The sequence below is a fragment of the Cornus florida genome, unplaced genomic scaffold (genome assembly GCF_030987335.1).
Source record: "Cornus florida cultivar Cherokee Brave unplaced genomic scaffold, ASM3098733v1 CherokeeBrave_3.0.0_Hap2_Chr03, whole genome shotgun sequence".
Lineage (NCBI taxonomy): Eukaryota > Viridiplantae > Streptophyta > Magnoliopsida > Cornales > Cornaceae > Cornus > Cornus florida.
In genome coordinates, this window is record NW_026775573.1 from 27,853,484 (window position 1) to 27,870,603 (window position 17,120).

The 17,120-nt window shown below is 34.5% G+C and overlaps 2 pseudogenes; one reads left to right on the forward strand and one right to left on the reverse strand.

Moving 5' to 3' along the window:
- LOC132301345 (pentatricopeptide repeat-containing protein At2g22410, mitochondrial-like) overlaps positions 1-17,120 on the reverse strand; it is an 88,609-nt pseudogene that overhangs the window by 46,476 nt on the left and 25,013 nt on the right.
- On the forward strand, positions 13,033-15,339 carry LOC132300075 (GDP-mannose transporter GONST3-like; annotated as a pseudogene).

The window sequence follows — 17,120 nt, forward strand, 5'->3', positions numbered from 1 at the left end:
AGCAGCAACTTTGCTTCATATCTTTATACGGGGGATTTGATCGAGAAATTATATTTGATCATGGAGGATATACTTAGGACCTATACCCTGAGTTTTCATAGATGTTAGGAAGGGATTACTTTGCTTTATAGGTTTTTCTCTGTCATATTATTGGCAAAAGGAGGTTAGTATGACAGCGGTTGAGGTTTGGTATATTACATAGTGCAGACCTCTCACCTGTTGGTCTGAAATGGAAGCGAGGGTTATATAATAAGAAATTGACTTCATTTATGGATACATCGGAGAGAAATACTCTCTTTTGTAATAGGTTACGCGCGGTTTGGAAGCGGCAGTGGGATCATGTAAATAGTTGAACTCGTGCACTAGAGTTTTCTATCAGGAAATCGTTAATAGGGATGTCTTCCACATAAGAAGTAATGTGTGTTTTGGAGGAAGGTCAGTTTTTACACAATTAAATTTACTTTTCACGGATTGTATTTATCAATTGAGGCAGAAACATAGATTAGCGTTATCAACTTGTTAGCGCTGGATGCATAGGAATTTTGTGCGTTTATTCTATGGCACTTGGAAAAATGTGGATTTGTACCCTGGTATAGATATTAGGTAAGGATGTGCTGTTGTGAAATACAACCTACGTGTCGTATATTTTTATGTTTCTTAAATATAGGAACCATAAATTTTCTATAAGGATTAGGAATTCAATGGAGCCCATACACAAAGGCAGAGTCTATAACGGAATGGAAATGAATTTAAAATAATAGAATTCAGAGTTTCGTGAATTCCGAGGATTGAATTTCTTTTGTTAAGGGGGAATAATGTAATACCCCTAATTTTTAAAAGGATATAATTGGAATTTAATTTTTATTTCATGTGCATCTTTAATTGATTATGTGGTTATGTGCTTATGTGACTGTGAGTTTATTTGTGTTTATTTGATTAATTGTTTAATTGAAATATGTGATTTAATTGTGTGTTTTAATTGTTTGTTAATTGTGAAAATTGCTTGTAAATTATTTGTTAGTTGTAAATGATTAAATGTTTATTTTGTTTTTAGTTTAAAGGAGTTGGGCTTAAAGTAGTTATGGACCAACTGTTTGTATTTCATAGACTACTTGGATAAAGATTAAATGGGTACAATGTTATCCATGGTTAGTTATACATATATATTTGGGTATATATGTATAAAAGGTTAGTTTAATTATTATTTTTAATTAATGGTTAAAAGAGTAATATGCAGTTTATATATTATGTGGTTTTATGGTTTAATATATATATAGGATTATCACGTAAGGGCTAGCAGATTTAGAGATATTTATTTTATTTCATTTTCTTTTCCTTTTCTTAATCAAATTAGGTTTTTATAAGCCTATATATATATTTGTATTATGTCTGCCTTAGGGTTTAAAAAACCCTATTCACGTATCTGTTAGAGAGGCAAAGAGAGAGAGAGAGATAAACAGAGAGAGACCAGATCTAGGGTTTTGGCCAAAGTCCAAGACCAGACCAAGAAGGAAGAAGGGGAGGTTATGTGTAGGCTAGAACAGTATAGTAAAGAACTTTGACGGCAACTAGTGTCGCCAGAAAATCTAGGAAGACGATGTGGAGATTTTAATCCGAAATCTCAAAGGCAAGTTCATCTCTAACTCTTTCCCTTAAACTTGTGTTCTATGCATGCCTAGGTAGTCTCCAGGAGTTAAACGGATATTTAAAATTGAATTGAATTAAAACTATTTTTTTTGTTTAAATCTTGATTTTTCTTGCATAAGCTAGTTTTGATTCATGTTAATGATGCCTAATTGTTTTATATAATTAATTGGGACTGTCTGGGACTTAGAACAGAGGGTTAGAAACCTTAAAAAGGGCAATCAGAAAGTCAGAAAATAACCGGCGTCGGAGAAAACGGAGGCTGGGAAGAGTGGAAGCGACTCTACCCTTCAATGGAGGCGGCTCCATTGGAGTGGAGCCGACTTCACACCTTTAGGAGGCGGCTCATTTGCAATGGAACTCGCTCTACATTTTAATGGAGCCGGCTCCCTTGCTGAATTTTTATTTTTTTGATATTTTCGGCGAGTTTGGCTACTGTTGTTGGACTTTTGGTGTTCCAAGTGTAATTAGGACTGTAGTGGGGGATTTAAGTGATGTCTAGGGTTATATTAAAACTTCAGAGGACATGATAACGCATAATAAATAACCTGGAAATAGTATCTTGAACAATATGAATTTCTTAGTTAAATTGCATATTGTGTTGGATGTAGATGATTCAATTTGCTGCCTGTGTTTTAGTAATTTAGTTATGTATGATATAGTTTTATCATATATCTGGGATATAAAATAAGCATGTTAAGTTACAGAATTCTACTATGCTTATTATGGATTAATTAATATGTACATATATTGTCAGTATTATCAATTATTGGTTTCTGTGAAGTGGTATAAAATAAACATGTCAATTTATGTATTTTGATTATGTTTAATGTTTACATTTCTTAATTGTATTGTCAATTATATAGATTTTGTGGATTGTATGCACGGGTATGGGACGGTGGCATCCTAGTGACGGATTAGTTCAAAATACTAAATCCTACCTATTCTGGAATAAGGGAATGGATTATAAAATTAAATCCTACTTAGATTTAAGTTAGATGAGCTGCATAAGTTGAATGACTTATTAGATTACTTGCTACTTATATTTAAGTCAGATCAACTGAATAAGTTGAATGACTAACTGGATTATTTGTTACTTGTATTTTTTGTCAGATCAATGAACTGACATACTCTGGTTTTGGATGGAATTTAAATATATGATTATGGTACTACAATATGAGCTCGAGTCTCAGAGTCGATGATTAGGGAGCGTATATGCAATGGGATGCATAGCTGGTTATGACGGTTTGAGGTGTACCCTGTTAGGTCTAGGTACTCTTGCCCACTTCAGGTGCGTTTTGCATGTTGCCTTCTATTCAGGTTGAGACCCCTTTTGTAGTCTAGTGTGATACCCCCTAATTTCGGAACACGGGTTGATCAAGTCCGCGCACAAAATTAGGGAATATCAAAACAATTAAAGTATTTAAACAAGCACGGATTACAAAATGAAATAAAGAATAAAATAAAACGCTGAAGAAATCCAATTAATAGTAAATCCATTAATAACTTCCAAATGGTTACAACTCGGGAATCCCGTAACTCAAGGACCCCTTAACCAAAAGTTACTATTTAGAATTTCAACCAAATAAATACTAATATCAACTGAAACAAAACTAATATCCTACTTTTAAATAAATAGAAGGAATGGATAAGTCCTCCAGCTGCGAATCCTCAACCTTGAGACTTGACTTTCTAACAACCTGAAAAATAAATCGGGGGTTAAACCCTACGAGCAAGTTCTCTCTACCAAGCCTCTGAAAACCAATAAATAAAATCATCTTTACCAAAACCATCCCTAATTAAGCTTTAACTTTAATGTACGATGCTACAAATATATATAAATACTTATATATATAGTACAAGAATCATATCTGTTAATAGGGCATTTAAATTGTTAAAACCACTCACCAATAATTAATTATCAGTCATACCTAGACCAAGCCCCCCCTTTTATAATTTTCTCATAAAGTAAACTCCACTCACCTTAACTCCATCCTAAACAGTAATTTAGTCATTTAAATAATAACTTACAATTTAGGGAAAAATCCAATAAATCCAAAACCCAATAATACTTTTGATCATTTAAATTACATATCCAAAATTTAAGCTTTGACAAATCATCCATGTCTCCACCACTATTATTTTATTGACATATATAAAATAATACACTAACCTGTATACACTAGATTATTCTAGTCATTATCCAACCTATACATACCATAACCTTAGATGGCATTTTAATCATCTAAACATATAGCAATTTAAATGTGCACTGGCAAATCAATCATACCATTTATAAATATATTTATTTATATACTAACAATTCAACCATGCTTCCTTAAGTATATTTACTTATACAATTGACTAGCAATTCAACCATGCTTCCCATATATAAAATTTATTCATAACCAATAAGGCAGTATATCAAAACCTTTGGCAACTCATCCATGCCTACAAATCAACCATGTACTAACTTTAAACTTAACTCTAAGTTTAATTATACATAGACTTCACATACATATTATAAGCATGTCCTTAATTTACTAACCGAGTATCTATTACGATTTTAAATCAACCATACCATCCACAAATCAAGTCATACCAAATAAGATTTATAATTTTTAATAATCCTAAATGATATATATATACACATATATTTTATAGTATATATATGTGTATAATACATTCCATATTAATCGTTGACTATTTAAAATCATATCTACATATATATACATGTGTACACCTCCTTTCATGGCAAAAATATTTAATTAATTGTATTTGTACAAATTACTTGTTACTAAGTATCTTAGTAACACTCTGAGGCTCTCAGAATACCAAGAACACACCCTTAAATGATTAATTTTAACCCTAATAAGCTTAAGATAAATACTGAAAATTCACCGGACTCCCAAGCAACTTTCCAGGACATCACACGCATCCCCACGCGCCTCCACGCGCCGCCACATACTCCTAGACTACTCACACGCGCCTCCACGCGCTTCCCCTTACCGGCAGGCGCGCCTGAGCCACTCTCGGCGCGTGTTGGCAGCTTCCCATTGGCTGTCCCTCCGTTTCTTAGTGAGCTCGCCCACACCGTGTCATCTCCCAGCATTTAATGTACATCCAATGGCCAAATCTTAAAGGCACACCAACTCCCCATAGATCGCGCCACACCAGATCATCATCCACCATCATCATCACTACCAACAACCCAAATAAGTGAGTGCACCATTCTCCTATGTATACACACACACTGGAACATTCCTATTTCATCAGGACCATCTAATTGTCCTGATTTGAGGCGCACCATAGCTCTGTGTACATCGCCGCACCGAATCACCACCCCTTAAATGATGCGCCGATTACACACACCCCCAGTACATATATATTTATATATATATAAACAATACATATATAAATATATATATACAGAATATATAAAATAACTTCTAAAATCATAAAATAATTCCAGAAAATTTCCATAAAATCCCAGAAAATTCTAGAAAAATCCCCCAAGCTTAATTTAATTATTTTGAGCCTAACTGAACATATATAATTAAATTAAGATCTATTTAATTCAATTCATCATGCTACACAAGGCTAAAACAATCTATAAAAATTTCTCAAAATAAAGTTTAATTAAACTAACCTCGCATACAAGATTTTAAATTATCAGAACATTACATACATATATTCACATGTTTAAATCTAAAATTTTGTAAAGAATAAACATGCTCTTCTAATCCGATTAATAATTTATTTTTAATTAACAAAATAAAAATATAATTTTGATACTCAAGGTGATAGGTTTATGAATTTTAATAGGAGAAGTAGAGAAGAACTCGTCTGTCTCTTCTAAATCCGGCCTCCTCTTTCTCTGATCCAGCTTCCTCTTTGTTAACCCTTTTTTTTCCTTCTCTCTCTGACTCCCTTATTTTTCTAACGTGAGAAAAACTCCTAACCTTAAAGTCTAATGTGTCTATTTATACACATCAAAACCAAATCATTTTCCCATTATGATTAACATATAAAATAAATAATATTTATATTTTAAATAATATATATACATACATATATTTTAATATAAATATATATATTACCGTCCATATATAGCCATTAGTTAAATAAATTATATATACCTATATATATCAATATATATTTATATTGACATATATACCCCTTCACATGATTTAATAATGAATTAAATTTATACACATGTAATTATATAGGTATAATTATACAAAGATAATTATTAAATATCCTCACACCCATGGGCCTTTACTAATTAACCCAACAAGGCTTCCTCCAAGCCCAATACCACATCCGTTGGTCCAACTTCCTTTAATCCCAATCCAAATAATTTAAATACCTAAAATAATGAAATTAAATTTAATAGCTACCAATAATTAACAATAAAGTTACACCAACATAAAATCACGCAAATCAAATAAACAATTCACTAACTAGCATTCCACAAATCAAACACCATATAAATTTAACAAATAAAATTACAAAATATAATTTAATTAAAACAATACAATTTACCTACGCACTTAATTAAATAAAACAAATCACAACTATCAAGCACCTAATTAAATAAAACAAATCATTTAAAAATAATAAAAATAATAATATAATATAAATTAATTTAATTAATAAATCCTTTTAAAATATCGGGGTATTACATCTAGTAAGAGTCCTTTAGTGTAGATATTTATATGTATAGTTATGGACTATATAGCTCTTGTTGGGATTTTCTAGGATGTATCTGCGTATCGAGTCTCTGTTTGGATTGTAGTAGAATAGAACCTGTTCGTGGGCCTAACCCACTATTATTTTTCAGGTATCGGACGATGCTAGTCTTAGAGCTTGTTCGTGCTGAGCAGAGACAGTCACTCTCTCTACTGACTAAGTAGGACTATTAGCTATGTTTTAGTTTTGGTTTTCCTTTTTAGATCAGTTTGTTCAATTGGGATTTTTCTGGGGGTCCATATAGTATGGATTCCAGAGTTGTATTATTGTTTGGAGGATTACTTATATCAGAATAATTTGTTTATCGATGAAATTTATTGGTTTATCGTTTTAGTTTCTTTTCAGCGTTTTATTTATTCTTGTTAATCATATTTATATTCTGTATTCGATTATTGCCATTTGTTTTTTATATCATCGGGCGTTCGAGCGTGGGCCTGGTCAACCCGCATTCAGAAATCTGGGGGTATCACAAATATATAGACCAATTGCACCGACACCATCCCACTTTCAGCTCACCAAACAAACAAAACCAACGTGTAGAAATCAAGCCCAAGTCAAAAAGTTGGTCTGCCAAAACACTCATTTCTATCTTCATCATTACTTTCCAATACAATATCTCACTCCCATGTGAAAGAAATTGAAAGCCACAAAAATATGGCCCAAAAAGTCTTTAGTGGGCCTGCCCTACTTACTTTTCTTTCTTCCCTTTTCTTTTTCACTTTTCCAATTTTGCCGCCACCTGCTCCTTTTCTTTCTTTCATCAGATACATTATATATATGTATATAAATATATAATATACAAATGTGACAACACCAATATAACCCCATAAAATAATATCAAGTGGGACCCGCAATAACCCATCACTATTTCCCTTTCTCTCTCTTCTAACTAAACTCGGCTAGACCACCTGCTCCATCATACCAATATATATATATATATATATATATATATATATATATATGAAACAAAAACAAAAGCCAATTAAAAACCCATGGGACCCGCACCAAAACCATTACAATTTCTTTTCTTTTCTTATCACATTTCGGTCCCTTCCTGCCACCATGTAACAAATGCTTATGTATATATATAATATGTAACATAAAAATAATAATAATATAATAAAATAAACTGCAAGTCTCCAATTTAAAATTAAATACTCAATTTTGACAACTAAAAATCATAAAATAATTAAATTAAAATCCTAAAAATCCAGGTTATCACATTTATCTTCTTCTCGATCTTCTACCTTTTCTTAGGTATTTGGGCAACTGGTGCTAAGGGATACTGGTTTCTTTGACTTTTTGAACTCGAAGTTTTTTCCTGAAGCTTATTTTTACCGTGACGAGGGTGGCATGTTATGCTCGGTGGGCTACATTCTCCTCAAGTCGAATGTAAATTTGTGCCCTGGCATTGAGAGTCTGCATGTCCGGAAGAGAGTATTTGACTAAAGAGGTATGGAACTCAGTCCCTTGGATCGTACCGATCTTGAATGCTTCTACAGCAGTCTCAGGGTGATAATATGCTATCTCTGAAGCCTCCATATTATATCTGGACAGGAAATCCTACAACGTTTCTCCTCTCTTCTGTCTTATAGTGAAGAGACTAGCGATAGTCTTTTTCTGCTTCTTATTACCGCAATATTATGCTAGGAGCATGGCGCACAGAATTTCGTAATTTGGGATGGACATGTGTAGCCTATTCTTGAACCATTCTAGTGCAGCTCCTGTCAGACTAGTTGGGAAAACTTTGCACATAAATGCGTCGTTGTGGTTATCCAGAGCCATCTTTTGAGAGTAGTGATCGAGGTGACGGGAAGGATCTCCCGTGCCATCAAACTGAGTGAAGGCCGGCATGGTGAATTTTTTAAGTCTGTTGATATAGTATATCTGATCAGTGAATAGAGTCTTCACCAGAGAGGCCTTATGTTCCCTGGCCATCTCGGTGGGTGTCTGAATCCTCAGGAGCTTTTTTTCATCAAAGACCTCCTGGACACCATCTTGAACGCCATTTGTCCATACTGTAAGTTTGCGGCTGGATTCGGCCTGTTCGTCTTGTGCGCGATGAAGATGGTTGTCTGAAGCTACTGCCTCGGTTCTCGTCCTCTGCTCTTGCTGACTCTCGTTGGCTTGAGCTTCGTCAACAGGAGGAATATTGTGGTTGGGGGGAGCTCCTGCTATATTGCCTGGTGGTGGTTGTGGTGCTATTTGCGCCATGGCTGTCTGGAGTGCATCGTTCCTTTGCTGAAGCAATGCAATTTGAGCCGTACTGGCCTCATTTGCTTAACGGAGGGTCTCGAACTGCTGTAAGAACTCTTCTCGCATCTTTTGCATTAGTTCCATCTGTTGATCGGCTGCGGCTGCGGCTCCTCCGATTGACATCCCGGATCGTAATAGTATAAAAGATTTTAAATCACTCGTGGGGGTATATTTCTATACATTTCCTACAGACGGCGCCAAAATGTAGAAACAAATAATTCGTTTAATTAAAAAGTTAAAAAAATAAATACAACTTAGTCAAAAAAAGAATAATTAAAACAAGAACAATTCAGATAAAAGCTTGTAATACTCGATGATCTTTATTAGAGGTTTGTGCCTCTATTTATATACAAAAAGATGGTGGAATTATAGTAGGATTCGCTCTACTTGTCCTCCAATTCATTCCATATATAATTCTTTACATACAAGTTTCTTTCTTTCTTCAATTATTTCCATGTAGAACTTCTTTACTATATAGGACTTTTTCCTATGCAGAATTTCCTTATACGAAGGATCCTTTGTCAAGGAGGATTTAATTAATCCCAATAATACTTGGATTATAATTGAGAACGGGCTGGATAAGTTTTTTGCAAGTTGAGAATTTAACATTAACCTTGGGCCGATAGTTACTTTACTCGGGCTTGTTCAAATTGGGCTTCCATGGGCTAGTGGAAAACTATTGAGGTAATACATTGTTTTAATGACGTGAAAGATTCTTATTGGAGGAGAATTTTTCCCTCCACAATTAGAATTTAGGAATGCTTGTTTAATTTGTTATGAAACAATCTCTTTTATTATATTAAGGGTAAAGTACAAATCTCTTTTATTATATTAAGGGCAAAGTACATAAACCTCACTTGACTTGTAGACTTTTCTAATAAACCCCATGTCTATTTTTTTTACTAAAGAGTATTTGAGAGGTAAAAGAGTAGATACGTAGACTAAAATGCCCTTTTATTTTAATTCTAACTTGTCCGAACTAAAAAAAATTCATATATTACAATCCGTACATTCAAAAATTGTAAATAATACATGCACATAAGGTTTATGTAATAAAGATTCCAAAAATATAAATTTGTGCAACAGACCTCTAAAACCAGAGAGGAATGGACAATCTAAAAATCTACTCCAACAATCTTATTTTATTTTTTAAAAATAAAATATTCAGAATATTTGCAAGAAAATTTATAGACTTATTCATTTACATAGGGAGCATAACATATACAAAAATTAACCCCAAGGGAGATTTTCTGTACTTTTTCCTTAGATTAATAATTGCATTTAGATTCATAATATTCATGAAAGTTATTTAAAAAATGTATTTATATATATATATCCACTTTTTGGGGGGTTTTATTGAAAAATGCTACAAGTTAAGGGTTTGTTGTTTTTTTGTTTTGTTTTGTTTTGTTTTGTTTTGTTTTGTTTTTTTTTTTTTTTTGTACTTTGCCCCTATATTAATAATTGCATTTAGATTCAAAATATTCCTGAAAATTAATTAAAAAATGTATATATATATATATATACATCCACTTTTTTTTAACCTCTCGTATTTTTTTATTAATTTTATTATTATTATTATTTTTTAAAACAGTATCAGGGTGTCCGTATCGTATCTTCCTAATACAAGTCTTCCCTCTGCAAATAATAATTACCCTTTAAACATCTTCGATCTTCGAATGTCAACATCTTTCTCTCACTTCTTTGCTCTTCGTTCTTCAAATTCGCTGTTTTTGATATTTTCCAGGTAAAGCACAGAGCCACAGATCTTCTCTCTCATGCCAACAAGATAATAAACATAAACATGCAGGTTCTCTCTCTTTCATTTTCTTTTATGGGAATTTAGTCAAAAGACACCCTTCCTAGAACATGTTAAATTTAACGGTTATATATGCATATGCATATATTTATATATATATACACACACATTACTGATGTATACCAAAAGGAAAACGGAGTGAACAAAATCTATACAAGTATGATTCTTTCTATTTCTGGGTACATTGCAATTGATTAGTTCAGAGTATAGAAAAAATTCAAGGAGTTTTCTATGTGAGTTCTGAAGATGGAACTTATGGAAGTAGTATAAATTGCTAAATTACTTCTGTACATTGGAATTTATTTGTTTGTTGATGTGGGCTTGGTAAATTTGGTCTATTTATTTGATTCTCTTACACATGATTCAGTGAGCCCCTCAGCAACATTTGACATTTTGAGTTCATTAAATGTGTTTATAATTTTTCCAATTTTCTATTAATTTATGTAAATGCATTAGTTTTGATTTGATGAATGCTAACAGGAATAGTTTTGACAAAGACATTATGTAGTTGGACCTTTATATATACCTCTCATTTATAGATATTTAAAGTAGGTTACTATTGTTGTAATACATGGAAGGAACTGTGTCGTCTAGTGGTTTAGTGACATTACAATAATTGCATGCGTCATCCATTACTTTGATTCTACCTTAAATTGTTTGTCAATTTATGAATATATCTGATGTCAAGTTTTGGGCACAATTTTTGGCATTATGTCACTGCCATTCAAAATCTAAAATTAACTAATTGATAAAGAATGAAAATAATATAGTAAAAAATACTTGTTTACCACAAGGTGATGGTTCGATATTGTGTTACTTTGATCGTCGTGGGTCATTGATGGTTTTGATATATTGGGATTTTGTGTGTCTTTTACCAGAGTATGAAGGTTTGATTTTATGTCTAAATGAAATGCTAACTTTATTTCCTATAACCCGTCTTTGTGGCTTTTGTTGGAGGGTATGTTTCAATGGTTATGTGAAAAATTATATCCTGTGTGAGATTCTATATTAGGCGCATAAATTTGCTGCTATTTAGAATGTGCCTTTTGTCTTTTCAGAAGTCAATATTGAATCTGAATTTAACAAACTAGCCTTTGAGTGACAAATTTTAATTGCTCGTGGATGGTTGTCTTATGAAATAAATTTTAACCATATTAGGTGCATTGATCTCCTGTTTGTGAATTTGCCTTTTGTTTAACCAAACTGTTTGTGAATGTCCCTTTTCAGATGGTATACTTATTAGTTATGACTGAATGTCATGGACGACATGAAACTACTTTAATATGCAATATGCTTATTAATGTAATTCCCGACTTTTTAAAGTTGTTGAATTTTTCCTGACAATAGGTGCTTAATATACCATTTCATCTTGAAAAATAATGATTGATGTAGCAACTTTTTTGTTCCTAGAAGTTTACTGGATGGTCAGAATTATTGTTTAAAGATTGATCTTCTGCCAAAATCCCCTTTTAATAAGTCAAATTTTGATATATGAAGTTGTTGAAAATACTTTTTTACCATGGAGATTCTATATGAGAATGCAAGTGTTACATTAAGATTATCTATCCTTATAAATTAGATATGAACAAGTAAATGTATTTATGATTTATGTCTATCCTTCTATATAGTTGTGAGAGGTCAAATTGCTGGATTTAAGTTTATTGGCTTCTTCCTTTAGTAGCATAAGATTCACAAAGACCACAAACTTGGAAAGAATACAAGGTCGAATAATTTACTAGATCATTTGATCGTCTTATTTTATGGTAAGGGGGTACTGATCATATAAAATAACCAGCAATCAAACAACAACAAGAAGTCAATAAATGTTCTAAAATGCCAATCAAACTGAACCCAAGTACATTTTCTATATGCAGACAGCAAAGTGGCCATTTTTTGTTTGGTTTAAGATGTAGCATTATAATCCACCATATGCTTTACTTGCTAAAAAAAATGAAAAAGTTCCACTAACTCTTTCAGATTAGGATAACAATTGATTCTGTGACAACGTTTCTGGATGTGTCCTGTGATCATTCTTGTTATTAACTTTTCTTTCCTAAAGAAAAAGAAAGCTCTGTTGAATTATTCAATGCTATTTATTTTGTTAATAATCATTTATGTCCTTGTAACACTTTAGAGAAAATGCCCATATTCTGTGAATCCGAAATTTGTAATTTACTACCACGGTCTGTTTTAATGTCTTAAATTTTTACTACTATAATTTGCTATTGAGCAATATAGACTTTGCCTATTCTTGCTTCATTTCCTCAGCAATTGGGATACATAATTCCTAACAATACAACTAGACTAGGTCTCATACTTGCTTCATATTTTTAAACAGCAATAGTATCTAAGTTGTTATCAAAATCCACCGAGAGGGAATGGGAAAGAAAATTAATGTTTTATGTTGTATGATGATTACTTGGAACGTAAGAATTATTCTAATGCTTTTACATGGGATCTCCTGCAAAGGAAGTTATATCATTCATTATTTTATCATTTAAAATTTTAATGCTACCCATCTATCTTTCAAAGCTAATAAGAACTTCTTGGTTCTTGCATAGATGCCCAATAATGTGGAAAATCCCAGAGATGGCGAGGCTGGCCCATAAAGGCTCCGATGTTGTTTCTTCTTCTAGCGAATCCCAAGTGACATGGTATAGTAGCTTAGTTCAACAAGCATCAGTCTATGGTATAGCTGGCGGATACTGCATTTCGGCATCATTGCTCTCCATCATCAACTTGTCACCAACAGTGAGCTACTTCTCCATGCTAATGTTGACACCTTCATTGTCTTTCGTTCAGCGGTTCCCATATTTGTCGCAGAAGGAGAGACTTTATACTTGCACCAGCCATGGCCGACAATGAGGACATGGATCTCACTTGCCACCGTCTTGGGTGGTAGTGTGCTTTATGTTATAACAGATTATCAGTTCACTCTCATGGCTTATAGCTGGGCCTTGGCATACCTTATAAGCATGTCCATAGATTTTGTCTACATTAAACATGTGGTCATGACCATTGGTCTGAATACATGGGGTCTTGTGTTGTACAACAATCTTGAGGCTCTGATGCTGTTTCCATTTGAGCTGCTTATTATGGGAGAGTTGAAGAAGATAAAACATGAAATTTCGGATGAGTCAGATTGGTACTCATTTCAGGTGATTTTGCCAGTTGGGTTATCATGTCTATTTGGTTTAGCCATCTCTTTCTTTGGGTTTTCTTGCCGCAAGGCAATTTCTGCAACAGGATTTACTGTTCTTGGCATAGTGAACAAGCTATTGACAGTTGTCATTAATCTGGTTGTTTGGGACAAGCATTCAACATTTGTGGGCACGGTAGGGCTTTTGATTTGCATGACAGGTGGGATTATGTACCAGCAATCTACAAGCAACAAGCCTAAGGCTGTTAAAGAAGTAAATGCACAGGGGAATGATGAGGAACAACAGGAGCTACTTGAAATGCAAAGCAACAAACAAAGCAGTAGCGATGAGAAGCATGTTACAGATTCAGGAGAGGGAAACTGAGAGGTCAGAAAGAAATCCTCTCACATTTGCTTCTCAGTTTTCTTAATAGTGATAAAGACTAGATGCGACAATTTTTCGTGTCTCACCAGTCTGGAAAACCTATTTGAACACAATATCCATGACTGGAATCTGGGGAGGGGTCAGGTCTGAATTGGCTGCTTGGCCAGATGCCCAATGTTATTCTTTTTCTTCTAATATATGTTATAATTGATTTTTTTCTTTTTCTTTTTCTTTTCTTTTCTTTCATTTTTTTTTTTTTTAAATCTCTACCAGCCCTGGTCAACCTTTGAAGAATGTTTTAGGAGTTTTTTCATTCATTCCATGTAGTTTTTTACAAAACATTTCAATGATCCATACAGTTGAGGTAGTTATTTGGAGTAAGTGGGTGTAGTGTGGATGTAATTGGTCCAGCTTTACCGGTTCATAAATTGTTCCTTGAAATGATGAAATGTTTACTTTTTCTTCTAACTTTGAGAATTTCATTCATCAATCTAGTAATCCAGATTGTTGCATGGTTAGATAGAGTATGCATCTGAGATTATGGCATGATAGCTATGCACAGGTGAATTGATCACAAAAATTATTCACTGCATCACTAGAACTCAAATGAGGTGGTTGAGACCATAATTCCTTTATATTTATATTGGGTTATGGAAGTCTATGTTCACTCCATCTATATTCATTTTCTCTGTATATGATTTGCTTCTCTAGTTGATTGAGTTTTTCAAGAGGGAACGCTCTTGTCACTCTTAAAATTTATTTATTTTCCTTTTCTAGTCCACCTACAACATTTGATTTCCCTCCTATCGGACCTATCCTTACAATTTTCTAAAAATCTGAGCCCAAAATTCACTACCAGGTTTATATCTGATCCTCTTGCCACTTAATTGCCATAATTTTATTTTATTATTTATTTTATTTTATTCTGTATGGGTTAGAGGAGACTGCTTATAATATCCTTTTGTTGCTTCTTTTACCTCTCTTTTTCTCACCCTGCAGGTGGCATGCCCATAAATAGAGTCTGGAGGCTAGACTAAATATGCATCACTGGTTAGCTGGTGCAGTCAGTTCTAATTTATCAGTGTATTTTAATTCTAGAGATGGGAATAGACCTTATATAATTTGATGTAAATTAGAGTATATTAATTAATAGATACAGGATCTAGAAATTTTTGCAGCATTTGCTTACATGATGGAAGAGTATGGTATGATATAACTTGCATTTCAGATAGTCATTGATAATTAGCCATGTTTATTAGCATCACGGATCCTATATTTCTTACGATTTTGGTGTACCTTTTTCATTCTACTTAAATAGTTGAATTACATTTTTTTTGCCACACAAGGAAGAGTTTATGAATTTTCAAAGTGAAACCTTGAATTGCTTATCGTTATGTTAATCTTAGTTGCTTAGAGTAGCATGCTAGAGCTTAAGTCCTATTCCAATATTGTTTTTTTTTTATAAGTAAAATGTATTAGATAGCGTTCAAAAGGGGAACACGTCCCGAGATATACACAAAAAGAATCTATGAACTCAAAGAATCCAAAAAGTCCACAATGTCCTCTAAAGAAGAATAATCCCTCCCCCATCCCCAACAAAAAAGGGTACAAATAATAGAAAATTTCAGCTTTCCAATAGAGGACTCCTTCCCATCAAAAGCTCTTCTGTTCCGCTCTTTCCAAAGACTCCACCAAACGCAAAGAGGTGTCACCCTCTAGAAGTCTCTAGCCTGAGCCCCCACCCATTGGCGCCCTCCAGATATCAAGCAATCCTCGAGAAGTCTGAGGCATGACCCAATGGATGTCAAACAAACCAAGCAAAAGACTCCAACATTCATAAGCAACAGGACAATGCAACAGAAGGTGATCCACGGACTCCCCAGAACACTTGCAAAGACAACATCGGTTAACAATGATATGTCTTCTCTTCTGTAAATTGTCCAAAGTCAGAATCTTACTCCAAGCTGCAGTCCACACAAAAAAGGCCACCCTAAGGGGTGCCTTAGAGAGCCACACCGTCTTCCATAGGAAGGGCAACCCATGAAACCCAGAGAGGCGCACAAAGAATTACCAGACCTGGAACATCCCATTAGAAGAAGGCACCCAAACAAGGAATCCACACCAGTGCCATCCAATTCCTGTCTGTACAAAAGGGCCAACAAGCCAATGACATCATCCAACTCCCAATCCTGAAAAGGTCGCCTGAATCGCACATCCCAAGACAACGTCCCGCTATCAAGACGATAGCAGTCAGCAACCATAGCATGTTTGTCAACAGCAATCCTAAACAATCTTGGAAACAACAGAGCCAAATGCCTATCTTCACACCAGGAATCCTCCCAAAACCTGATAAATCTTCCATCCCGAACTCTGAATCTAATGTGTTTGGAGAATTCATCCCACCCCTTCCCAATGGACCCCCACACCCCCACACCATAAGCAGCCCTAACAGGCCTAGCCGACCACCCCCCTCTCTCCTCCCCAAAACGACAAGAAATGACCTTTCTCCTTAATCTATGTCTTTTACTGCCGAACCTCCAAAGCCACTTGCCTAGGAGAGCATTATTAAAAGGGGCCAGTCTTTTAATTCCGAGACCACCAAGCTAAAGAGGCTTGCAAACCTGATCCCATTTGACAAGATGATCTTTAAACTCCTCCCCACGACCCCCCCAAAGGAAATTCCGTTGGAGCAGCTCCAGTCTTCCCACAATAGAGGCTGGAATCCTAAAAAGCGAGAGAAAGTATGTTGGAAGGCTTGACAAAACACTCTTCACTAACGTGACTTTTCCACCCTTGGAGAGATATTGCTTTTTCCAACCAGCCAATCTTCTCTCGACCCGCTCAATCACCGGGTCCCAACTTCCCACCCTCCTTGCCGAGTCCCCCAGCGGTAGACCCAAATAAGAAATAGGGAAACGTTGCGTCCCACAGCCTAAAGCAGTAGCCAGAGAATCCACATCCTGCACCTCCCCCACAGGGACAAGCACACTTTTACCCACATTGACTTTCAGACCAGAGACAGCCTAAAAACAAACCAAAACACATCTCAAATACTGCAACTGGGACATCTCTGCCTCACAGAAAACAATAGTATCATCCGCAAAAAGAAGGTGAGAAATCTCCAT